Source organism: Euprymna scolopes, chromosome 7, assembly GCF_053919585.1.
Source record: "Euprymna scolopes isolate OS-2025 chromosome 7, ASM5391958v1, whole genome shotgun sequence".
NCBI classification, from domain to species: domain Eukaryota; kingdom Metazoa; phylum Mollusca; class Cephalopoda; order Sepiida; family Sepiolidae; genus Euprymna; species Euprymna scolopes.
In genome coordinates, this window is record NC_136488.1 from 39378653 (window position 1) to 39391336 (window position 12684).

General features: G+C 34.7%; 1 pseudogene; it reads right to left on the reverse strand.

The window, feature by feature from the left end:
• Positions 1–12278: 12278 nt before the first annotated feature.
• On the reverse strand, positions 12279–12395 carry LOC145280404 (5S ribosomal RNA; annotated as a pseudogene).
• Between the last annotated feature and the right edge of the window lie 289 nt (positions 12396–12684).

Below are 12684 nucleotides of genomic sequence, written 5' to 3' on the forward strand. Positions count from 1 at the left end.
TCGCCAATCCTTCGCGAAAAACACCCGTCTAGCTGAATCCACTGTGAAAAATTTCCCCCACTCTTTATCTGTGCCTAAATCAAAACGTAGATTCCATGAACAAAGCTTCTTTCTTAGATCTGCACGTCTGTGGAACTCTGTTCCGTCTGCCTGCTTCCCACCTGACTACAACTTGGATGTCTTCAAGTCCAACGTTAACAAATTCCTAATGAACCGCCCTCTTAAGTAAACACTTCATTAAATCTCCACACTAACGTACTGTACTTGCAATAACCCTTATCCCTGAGTGGCTTCTGGGCCTTGATAAGTGGTGACCACCGTGTACAAAAAAAAAAAAAGCTAGATCTTTTGCAGATGAATGCAATTCCACAACCCATATATAACAAAGTTGTATTTTCTTTTTAAATAAATAGAAAAACGTTTTTTAATATGAATATTAATACACACAAAACAAAAATATAGGAGTATAGATAATAAAGGTTTAAAGATCGATATTTAAGGCACACCCACATCAATATCATGCTGCTTGAACATACGGCCATCGAGGATAGTTTGAATTTTTCTCTTGTCCAGGCAGGATCTGATTATGTTGAGTATTCATTCAGAAATAGCACAGGATTTCATTTTCGTGCGAACCCCTTTATACCAGACCTTGTCAAAGACTTGGAATATATCAAGGGCTACAGCTCTAGCTTCCCCTGTCTTATTTAGTGCAATATGCGTTCAGTTAAAATATCTACAGTAAAAGAGAAGAGACGTTGCGAGCCTATCTTTGTTTTATCGTTATTTCCATGGTAAGTGCTCGTCCAAGCTCCAATCTTTGGTCCCCCTCCCTCACCAATCTTTCACGAAAAACACCCGTCTAGCTGAAACCACTGTCAGTAATTTTCCCCACTCTTTATCTGTGCCTAAATCAAAACGTAGATTCCATGAACAAAGCTTCTTTCTTAGAAGTGCACGCCTGTGGAACTGTCTTCCGTTTGCCTGTTTCCCACCTGACTACAACTTGGATGTCTTCAAGTCCAACATAAACAAATTCCTGATGAATCACCCACTTAAGACACTTTATTAAATCTCCAATACTTGCGATTACTACGATACTATCCCATTGATTACTATACATGCAATAACCCTTATCTCCGAGTGGCTTCTGGGCCTTGATAAGTGGTGACCTCCATGTCAAAAAAAAAAAAAAAAATTGGCTTATATAAAGTCATACTGCTAATCAGGAAGAAGCTTAGAATTTACAAAATGAGACTAATTCTTAGTTGATTAAGGACTCAAAGGTTTTAGCAAAGAGAAGCAGAAGACTGATAGGGTGATACTTGAACAGGTCAGTACTGTTGGCAAAATTTTTGAATACTGATATAACAGAAGCAATTTTCCAGGTAGCATGGAAGCAAGACTTGGCTAGACATTTGTTGAAGAGCTTGGAGAGGACAGAAGCTAGCTCAGTGGAGCATTTCTTAATTAGTATGACAGAGATGGGATCAGGCTCACACGCCTGGGAGGTGGCTAAGATTTTTATCATGGGATGAGAAGCGGAGATTTTCAGATTTACTAGTGTTATTCTGTCTGCAAAGAGAAATTTGGGAGGGAGTGGTTTGAAGGTGAAGTTGGAGGCAAACCACTGAGTAAGCAGTTCAGCTTTCTTACTTGCCATGCAAGCGACCTCATGCTTGTTAGAAAGTGAGGGAATTGCTGATTTCCATTATTCAGCACACTGTGATAAATTTTCCAGGATCAGGAATTCCTATTTTCTGCAACTCGATATATTTCCTGGTCACTTCTGTATGCTTTCTCTTAGCTATTTCATTCTTACAGTTATTTCAAACTTTTTGCTTATTTGTACTTGACTTGCGGCAGACAAATTGTCAAAATGCATGCTGTCTTTGTGCAATGGAAGCTGCAAAAGTTTGAGCAAACCATTGGGATGAGGTGAGTTATACTTCTATATGGGAACATAACTATGACGAATCAGCTTTTTTGAAACATTTTGTCCTTTTGAGCAACTGAGCAATGGCTCTTCAGTTTGGAGTCGAGAACTTAGGGTGATATTAACCAATATAAAAATGTGATCAGTGTTCCTGAGTGAACTATGAGCATCTGTCACTCAATCCTGTGATATTGTGGTAAGTAATAAGTCTAGAAGTGAGGCTTGCTGTTCTTCATGATCTGGGAGATGGGTTGAGAATGTGACTGTCTATTAGGGAATGCAATACAGAGAAGCTATGCATGCTGCTACCAATTTTATCTGTGTAGAAAAAACCAAGTTAACTACTATTAAAATGAACATTAAAATCCACAAATACATGTATTAGGGCATTAGTATTGTAGGGAAACGTGCGACTTACCTAATTAGCACGTGTGCATAATTCAATGGGTCGGTCATGGAATGAAATGAATGAAGAAGAAAGAAACAAAAATGGCTGCCTTATCTCTTTATATGCCTGCAATGTGACCACCCGATATGCATATGAGATGCTCCTGGTTGGAGATAAAAGAGGGTTGATTTTTTAGAGGGCCGTTCATTTTGAAGTTGGATTTCAAAGAAATAAGTTGAATTAGCAGAAGTACGTTGGGAGTTGAGAGAAGGTGCGTTACGTGTACAGAAGTTGAAAGTTTGGACAAAAGTGTTAACCTTACCCTGGAAATTATTGGTGTGACGGGCGGAAGAAATAAAACTCAAGTTATTGAGTTATAAATATCTAAGTAGAATGCTGCATCTACACTGTCAGAGACAGGGTTGATTAGAGTACAGTTCTGATTCGAGGGAGAATGGTAGAGAAAAGTTAAGTAACTAACACAGTCTTATAAAACTAGCCTAAAACACATGAAGGCCTGGTCATCTGATTCAAAGTTACAGTCTCTTGTTAAGGGGAGAGTGTTATGAATGTAGACACCAAGTCTGTGCATATATCTGCCTGAGTACTTACAGCAGAGAGGAAGGTATTCTATCATGTTAAAGCAATTAGATGGGGATTGAGGAGTGTAGGTTGATTTCACTTAATGTTAAGATATCCGATGAGTTTATTAAGAGAAAAGATTCTACATCATCTACATTACTTCTAATCCCACGGATATTTGTGAACTTAAATATATTTTAGTAATTCTAACTCTGGAAGTCCATTCCTTAATATTGGCATTGGAACTCCATTCTTAGGTACGAGTTGTTTCCGGTTGAACTATCCTCACATACGGTTTAACTAATCTTAATTCTTGAGAAACTCGTATGCTGGGACCGCTAAATTTACTATTTGGGATTTCTTATTTTTTCTTGACGATTTTTACTTTAATAAGTTTGTCTATTTATAATTTATTTGACTTTTTATTTTATGCTTTTCATTTTCCAATACTGTCTTTGTTTATGCTTGTAGCATTTGTCTGCATGTTTTAAAGTTTAAACATTTGCATAGTTCCCAGTGAATTCCTTCCCAACACAGTTATGTCTTTTTTTCATGTCTGCGTTTCTCGTTTGGACTAGTTTGATGCATTCTTTTATTGTTTTTGGATTGGTTTGTTGCATCCACTAAATTATTATTGCGATTATTATCGATATGTCCCGCAAAATGGATGTATTTGTTTGAAGTAGCTGAGTGGTCTTGACTACCATTTTCAGTGATATTCTAGTAAGTTATCTTAATGAACGGGTGTTCATAGAGCTGGTATATTCTTAAGCACAAGGTTACCGGCATATCTTTCAATGTCCCCCTCAAGCTGCTCTACTATTCTGTATTCATAGCTTAACCAAGCAATCATTCTTGTGAGGAGGAACACGGTTGTACTCATATTCATTAGATTATTATTATTGGCTCACAAGGAGCTTTTACACAGGTCTTCAGAGATCTTTCCCTGAAAAAAGGCCGGTGGAGTTCTCCGGAAGCTGAGTGACAACAAGTCTCCCCAGGTTTCCAGTACTCTCCATCTCTTTCGATAAGATTTGCAAATAAATTTGCATTATCGCAACAGCTGCTTGCCATTGGTTTCTCATTGGCAGCAGCTATTGGTCTTTGCTGGGATTTGAGTGGCAATTATTATTATTATTTACTCACTACAGGGAGGAAGAATAAAAGTTGTCACCCTAAAGAAGACAAAACTACAGCTTTATTTTAAAACTTTTACTGAAAAAATCAATTCAGGTAAATTGAGTATGTAGTAGAGCTGACATCTATTCAATGTAGCCGTCTTCAGCCTCAATCACAGACTCGATATAGGTCCAAAACTTTTCCACAAGCGCTGGTGGGAGCTCGGTGAATACTCAGCGGATGGCGGCGATCAGGCAGGTTTTGGTGTTGTGAGAGGTCATGTTGGTGATGTTCTCGACGTATGACCAAACAAAGTAGTCCACCGGGTTCAGATCGGGGGAGGATTGGGAGGGGGTCAGTTAGAGAAGGGTACAAAGTTGTAGCACTCCTTCTAAAGCCATGCCTGGGTTTCTTTGGACTTGTGGGCCAGTACCGAGTCCAGCTGCCACGCCCAGAGTCTGCCAGTGACCACCTGATTGCACCAGGGGATCACCATACTCCAGGTATACTTTGGTGTTGATTTTCAAGCCGACTTCGAAAATGTGAGATGGCATGATAGGGCCCTAACTTGAAATCACACTATAGACCATAACCATGGCTAGAAACTTTGTTTTCATCACCCTAGGCGCGTCTCTCTTATTCATGGCAATCCAGCGATGCATTTTGAAGGTGCTGACAATGTTGTCATAACTTGAATTGGTAAAGAGCATGACACATTTCCGATCTCACTCATTGAACATTGTGTCACTTTCAGACATGATAGAAGACTCCTATCACTTTTGGAATTTGTACATAACTGACCAACTAATAGATGGTCAGCAACAAAAAAAGAAAACCGGTTTTTATCAAACTGAAATAGAATCATATTGTCTTTTCTATGGCAACAATTTTAACGTTTCACCCGGTAGAAGTTTTAACTGGCAATAACATGTGATCTTCCTTGGAATCTTATTGATTATATATATTATCTAAATATTAATTTACTTGTCTGTACATCCAGTGTCACAAAAAAAAAATCATCGCAAATGATTCCCAGTGTACTGCTCTCCCCACTTGGTCGTGCCTGTTTTTATATTCATTTTGGGCCAGTTTGCTGCATTCACTTACTATATGGTTTATCATTTCGTCTCTTTGTCCACAGAGTCTGCATTTGCTGTTTTCTTATGTTTTGTTGATTTTTGCTGTGATATGGTTGGTTCTTATCGAGTAATCTTGTGCTGAAGTTATTAGGGAGTCAGTTTCTCAGTTTACATGTCTTTTTTCTCATCCATGTTCAGGTGTTTTCGTTATTCTCATCTTTTGTCATTCTTATGAATCTTCCGTGTAGTTGTTTCTCTTCCCAGTTTTCTTTTCTCGTTTTATCTTTGTCTCTCTGTTTTCTGTTTTGTTGATTTCTCCCATGCCTCTTGCTGCCATAATTATCCTTTCAGTATTTTGCATTATGTATTTTTCTAGTTCTGTCTGCTTCCAGAACTCCCAAGTATTTATAGGCGTCTTGTTACCCTAGTGCCCTCATTTCCTTTTGGTTGGGTAGTTCCATGCCTTCTGTTGTCTCCAGTTTTCCCTTTATTATGACTGGTAGTATGCACTTTTCCATTCTAAACTCATTATTATCATTATTATCATTATTATTATTATTATTATTATTATTATTATTATTATTATTATTATTATGCGTCATTGTTTAGTTGTTTACTCAAATAAATATTTTATTTAGTAAAATCTGTTTCTTTCCTATTCTAAACTTTCAGTTGTATGGGCCGTAGACCCAAGTAGTATCTCTGCTGGATCAAATTTGAAAATCTACATGAAGAGTGTCTTTCCAGCTTGTCCTCAACCATATGAAATGAAATTTGAAATGTGTTATTATTAGCATAAATAAATCTAATTAGCGATGCAAGAGACGAGAGACGAGTTTTCATGTTAATTGTTAGTTTCGCATCATGGGAAATCACAAACTGTGGTTTGATGTGCACTGATGAGCACGATGATTATGTGAAACTGGCAATTACAACGCAGTCTTCCTGCCTAACCTATTGTTGCTAATGCTTATTAAATAGAAAAAATATGGCCTCAAATAATGGAAACATTTCTTGGTAATATTCAGAAACTTCTTAAAAATGTCGTTCAGATAAGAATATATCCAATGTTCAGTCAAATCTCAATAAAAAAAAAAAAGAACGTAGCATTATTTTTGTCCTTTAGTTCTTACACTCCATGAATGATATTTTATACAAAGGGGGAAGAATTCATGTTTCTTGGTCGCAATCTACCCATCTAACACTTATTGTTCGCTAGTTTGTGAACTGAAAGGTATTTTTTAGTGCCCTACATCAAGTGGCTTTATGCTTTGTCTGAAGCGATTTCTATTATAAAAAAACATTCATATTAAGCATAGTTTTTTTTTTTTTTTTTACAATAGGGTCACCACTTATCAAGGCCCAAAGAAGGCCGATCGAGGATAAAGGTAAAAAAGTGGCATGTAGATAGTGAGACAACACCGTGATGCGCGTCAGTGGCGGATATTGGGTAAAAATTAATTATTTTATTTAATTATGAGAGAAGATCAATAAGAATTTATTTACATTGGACTTGAAACGATCATGATCAGGTTTCTGAAGAAGGAACAAAACAGAATGTTTAAAGTTAGTGTTCGAAGAGACATTGTTGATAAAAAGGAACATTATAGTAAACTTCCAAAGAGACGATGTCGGTAAAATGTTATGAAAGAAAGGCATGGTGGGGGCAGAAGAAAAAGGGACAAATACTAAATTGTGTAAATGTTAAAAGTCTTTACACAGCTTCAAAGAAAAAAGAAAACCCACTTATCATTTCAAAAGGCTATTGTCTTAGATCATTTTTCAACTATAATTCATTATTGTTAAAATTCAAATCAATAACTGTAGTTGAAACAATCAAATGTTAAATTCAACATACTGTTGCCAAAAACACGCTATTCTAAATCTCAGCGCTCTCCTGTCAAAACTCAACTCCAAATCTCGACACTCTCCCGTCAAAGCTCAACTCTAGAACACGATGTACTGCTGACAATGCTTGCTACTGTGAAATCCAAATCAAAAATCCACTCTGTCTCTGAAACATCAGGCTTTTTATATCCAACCGGAAGCATTTCATTTGCATGCTAGGTGACAATATTACAAGCATATAAAGAGAAAAGGCAGCCATTTTTTTTCTTCATTCTGTTTGTCTGCACATAACTCTACAGACTGCACACAAACAGGTTTGTACTTGGACTTAATGACGAAAAAGCAAATTATTTTGCCTTTGGAAGTATTTTAGACCACAGTAACAACAACAACAAAAATTATAACGGCAGTTTATAGAAGATAATACAATGCAAAGGTGTAACGAATAAACACAAACAAGCAAATTAACATATATAACGGTGGAATATATTATGCAGATTCATCTTTTATAAATACAATATTTATGTATTTTAAAAATATTTTTTACTTCCATTGTGTTCTTAGTTGCGTCAGAATGGTCAAATGGATGTTCTGTATTGTATGATATTTCGGAAAAAATTTTCTTCCTCAGAAAATTTTACTGACGCAAGTAAAAAGAATGCAGGAATATAATGTCAAAAAAATAAAATCAATAATTTTTTTAAATATTGTACAAGCAGGCCGCCCAGGTTTGCCCGGTCATAAAATATGCATAAATATTATATTTTAATTCATACAGAAACTGAGACATTTGCATGTGAGTATTACGTTTTTTTTAAACAGTTCACTTTCTATAAAGTAAAAAAATAAAATACTCCAGTGGAGATCAAAATAAACTTAAAGACAGTGAGTTAAGTACGATAACCATTAGGCCGGCTTGGAATGATCTTTAAAAAGTATTTCCAAACCTACTTATTCTTAACAAAATGAATCTGTCATGTGAATGATTCATGCATACGCATTCATAAAACAGTTGACAAACAGATAAAAATCCGATACCCACCCCCACATTTATAAAAATTCAATATGGCGTAATGGAAAAATATAAAGGTAATTGCAGCTTCTCTTCCAATTTTTGGATTTTTACCATCTCAAGTCACATTTCAATTCCTTTTGACAGATTGATTGTTTGATTGTTGCTATTTCTTCTGATGAGTTAAGGGCATAATAGATTCACTGATTGATATAATGATTAAGTGATTGATTTTGCGCTACAAAGCAGATACTGTCAAGAATTGTATAAGTCAACTGAATTAAAGGAATAAATTATAAGATGGTCAACATCATGAATTTTGGAATATAGCTTTTTGTCATTTATTCTCTATATTGCTCTGTAATTACATTGAGCTTCTTATGTAAGGATTGATATATATTATAAAAAAATATATTTCTACAGAAATATATATATATATATATATATATATATATATATATATATATATATATATATATATATATATATATATATATATATAAATATATATACTAGCAGAAGTACCCATCGTTGACTGGGTTCAAAAACAGCCTACAGAAAATGGACTGTGATTGATGAAAGTATGATAGATTATGAAAAAGAGGGGGTTGTAAAGAGATAGGTTTTGACACTCAAAAAATTTTACCCTAAGCAAAATATGATGAAAGTAAAGATAATTTTCGCGAAAATATATTTTTTTATATCAACTTTGTTTCCATTCATAGACAAGAGTGACCAACAAAATGATGTTTCTTTACAAAGAGAAAATGTTATATATATGATAATATAATTATGATAATAAGGATATATCACCACCCTTCTTTATTGGAGGTATTCTGTCAAAAAATAAATTTTTACGTGTAAATCTCCGGTTTACAGTCTTTGTTTTAGCTTACGGTGTATATATATATTAAAATTAATGCCTTGTTTGTTATGAAACGGTGTCACTTGGCTGTTTTACCTAGATGTATTACATCAGGCTAGAGGTTTAAATGGGGAAAAATAGCCAAAATCAGTCAGGGGGCCACATAGTTTTTGGCTTCTTCTTTTCTCAGTTATGATAAGTAATGAAATGTACTAATAATATTAAAGCGAAGATGAACCCATACATATCAAATTAATTTTAAGGAACACTCTCAAGTCTGTGTTATACCTTCATCTTACTAGGAAACTAATTATTCTATGTTAACAATTTCCTCTCTGGAATTAAAGTGGGAGGAGCGTGAATACCCTGTCAACCTTCTTTTAAATTATATAATAAAAAAAATCAAATATTGATCAGGATAAAATATAAAAATCGAATAAATCGATTAAAACTAAAATTTTATTTTCTAACAACATGGATCATTACATGCCGCAAATCACTAATTGAACAGATTTATGTATGTGCCTTTTTTTTTTACACAAGCTATTGAACATAAATATAGGGGAAAATGGCTTTACTTTATGTATGATATATATTACAGTTGTGACGAAAAAATTAGAACTTTTGGGGGGTATCAGAATCGGAATCATAAAACTTTATGCCTATTTTCTGATACCCAAAACGATTCTTTTTTATTTAATTTGTTTGTTTTTGTTTAAAACATGGCTCATATTAATAATGAAATGATAAATATTTATTGATTTTAAACTGAAATCCATAGATCATCACAAGTGTATTTTTATATTTGTGAAAAAATATGTAAATATTCCATGTCTTTTGGCAGTAATCCTACACCCACCCAAATAAAAACAATTTAAAAAGAATCGGAATCCGTAATTGCATCAGAATTGGGAATTTAGAACAGAATTGGTTATTCGTATTATTTGGATTCATCAGACTACTGTTCTCATCTTAAGCGTGATTTTCACAATGTTTCGGTCAATGTAACTTTTGATCATCTTCAGGTGTATCTTGTCGAACTCGGGGAATGTTTCTATCAAAGTCGGGAATTTGAACAGAATTTCGAACGGAACCCTTCATTTATTCATGGATGGAGCATGCTCTTGTTCTGTCAGCCATTACTGGATAAAGATGCTAAGTAATTCACCCCCTCAGCATATATTGTTTTGGGCTCAAATCAACCTTCCGAAGAATATCGCTTTCACAATTGAATTTTCCAAGTACTTTAACCACTGCGCCACGGTTTTGCAAGGAAGGTTTAAAATACAATTGCAAATTACTTAGAATCTCCATCCATTCATGGCTGACAGAACGAGAACATGTTACCCTTGTAAAGTAAATAAAGAGTCCATTTGAAATTCTGTCCAAATTCCTGAGTTCGACAGAAACATTCCCAAATTCGAAGATTACATCAACCAAAATGTTGTGAAAATCACACTCAAGATGAGAACAGCAGTTCGATGAATTCAAATTATAGGAATAACCAATCCTCATCTCATTGGAATCCGGAAAAATATTGAAATCGTCCCATCACTAATATATGTGTGTGTCTGTATGTGTGGATGTGTGTGTGGATGTGTGTATGCAAGAGAAGGGACTAAATCTACTTTATTTACTTACATATTTTTGTTAATCTGTTTGATATAAGTTTTATATCTCATAAACGCAGAAAGCAATCAAAATGTTAATTTTAGAATTAAGATTTGCTTTTGATTTTTTCTTTCATGCCAAACGATATCATCCAGAGCAAATTGTTTTAGCGCAATTGCAAGTAACCGTCTGGCAGCTGTACGAAGAAAACACACACCTAAAATGTAAATTTAGAAGAACGGCCTGCCATCTTGGATCGGATACAAGACAGGTTGATAAGCATGTTTGCTGAAGCCCAATGGCCCCCTGCCAACTACTTTCAAGTCAGGCCTTTTCAACCCGTAAATCCTTTGTTCGTCTTCTGAGCACAGTGAAAACAATCTTTAATATAGCACCATTCGCAGTAGTTGTTTTGGGATTTGTCCCAAGAAGATGATTAGACTCTGGGCATAACCATCTTCAAAATAATTCAAAGCAAAAAAAAACAAAAAAAAAAACTTGTACTGTGAGATAAACCTTATACGATTGATGTTAGGAAATTGAATATATGTTCTTATTAATTTTTATGGAGTAAGCTGGTCTACCAGTTTGAGGAGGGGTAGACTTACCCAGAGATTATAAATAAAGTTACATCTAACATCTTATTGGATAGCGACACGTGGCAGTTATGGTCCCAGAGTCATGACGTGTACTTCTGTAGCATACTTTTGTTAATGCACATTTTGTTAATTATACCAGTTTACCTTGATTAATACCGTATCCCGCAAGGCTACAACATTAATAAAATTCGCATTTTAAATGAAAATTTAAAAAATTAATTCAACTTTCACTCGTTTTTCTGCGTATGATGTCTTTGTTTCTGGGTACACAAATGAACAAGACTTGGTATTGCTTGTTGGATTCCTACATAATTAAAATGACTTTCAAGTGTATATTTTCATTTTTAAAATATCCTTATGTTAAATATCTTAAAGGAGTTGTGTGTCAATTAAACATATATTTAAAGCTTGCAAACTAATTGGATTCGGACATTTTAAAAAGGTTTTTGAATGTATCATAAAAATATCGCGAAATAAATTCCATATTAAATATACTTGCATTGAATAATCATGCTGTTGAAACGTGCACACATTATACAATCTTGTGTTGTCTTTGTCATATGTGATCAGATCACAAGATGCAATCTTTTTTTTTTGGGGGGGGGGGGGGTAGAGGCTTTTATTCCTGGGAGAAATTTACTCGGTCAACATTTACATTTAATCATAATTATTAATTTTTAAAAATATTATAGTTATAAGATTCCTTTAAGAAAAAGAAATAGAGGCCTTTTTAGAGAATTAAGAATAAACACACAATGTGATATTCCGACGTCAGTCGTTGAATACTCTCTGGCTGTTTACTCTTTTTACTTGCTGATCTGGCATTTACAGATACTTAATTTCCCTCACTTCTCGTGTTAATGTCTAATAGTCTGTATGTGGAATACCAGCCCATGCAATCAAGGTTGACTTTGTGACTGGGTTCGAATACTCCGACTGCCAGTAATTATTATTTCCTACACTAAAGAGAACATAAGTTCGAAACGCATGTGACTGTGGGATCATACATGTCTGTATGTTTTAAATCGATTATTAATAATATTGAAAAATATTATATTGTATGCAGGCTCCTTCAGTCTTGGACAGACTATGGACACCCACGAAGGGTTGCTTGCGCGTGAAACTTTTGTGACAGGAGGTGCACAATCTCCAACCACACCTCTTCAGACGACATTGTTAAATATCAGTGACAGGTGAAGTACAGGACGACTGGAAACAAATGCTGAGATAAGCGGAGAGCACATACAGCGCCTAGAATTCCAAAATGGTCACCCATCTGGTACTAACCAGGCTCAACATTGCTTAACTTCGGTGATCTGATGAGAACCAATGTGTCAACGTGATTATGCCATATATATATATATATATATAATCGAAAGCTAAAACAAAGACTGTAAACCGGAGATTTACATGTAAAAATTTATTTTTTGACAGAATACCTCCAATAAAGAAGGGATGGTGATATATCCTTATTCTGCTGAGTTTCAAAGAACGTAATGTTCTTTTTTCATCAGAGGAAAGAAACTAGTCAGCAGGTCATAAAGATAGCAGAGAATTTGACTAGTAACTTCCCCCATTAGTTACTTGAGTGTGTGTATATATATATATATATATATATATATATATATATATATATATATAAAGA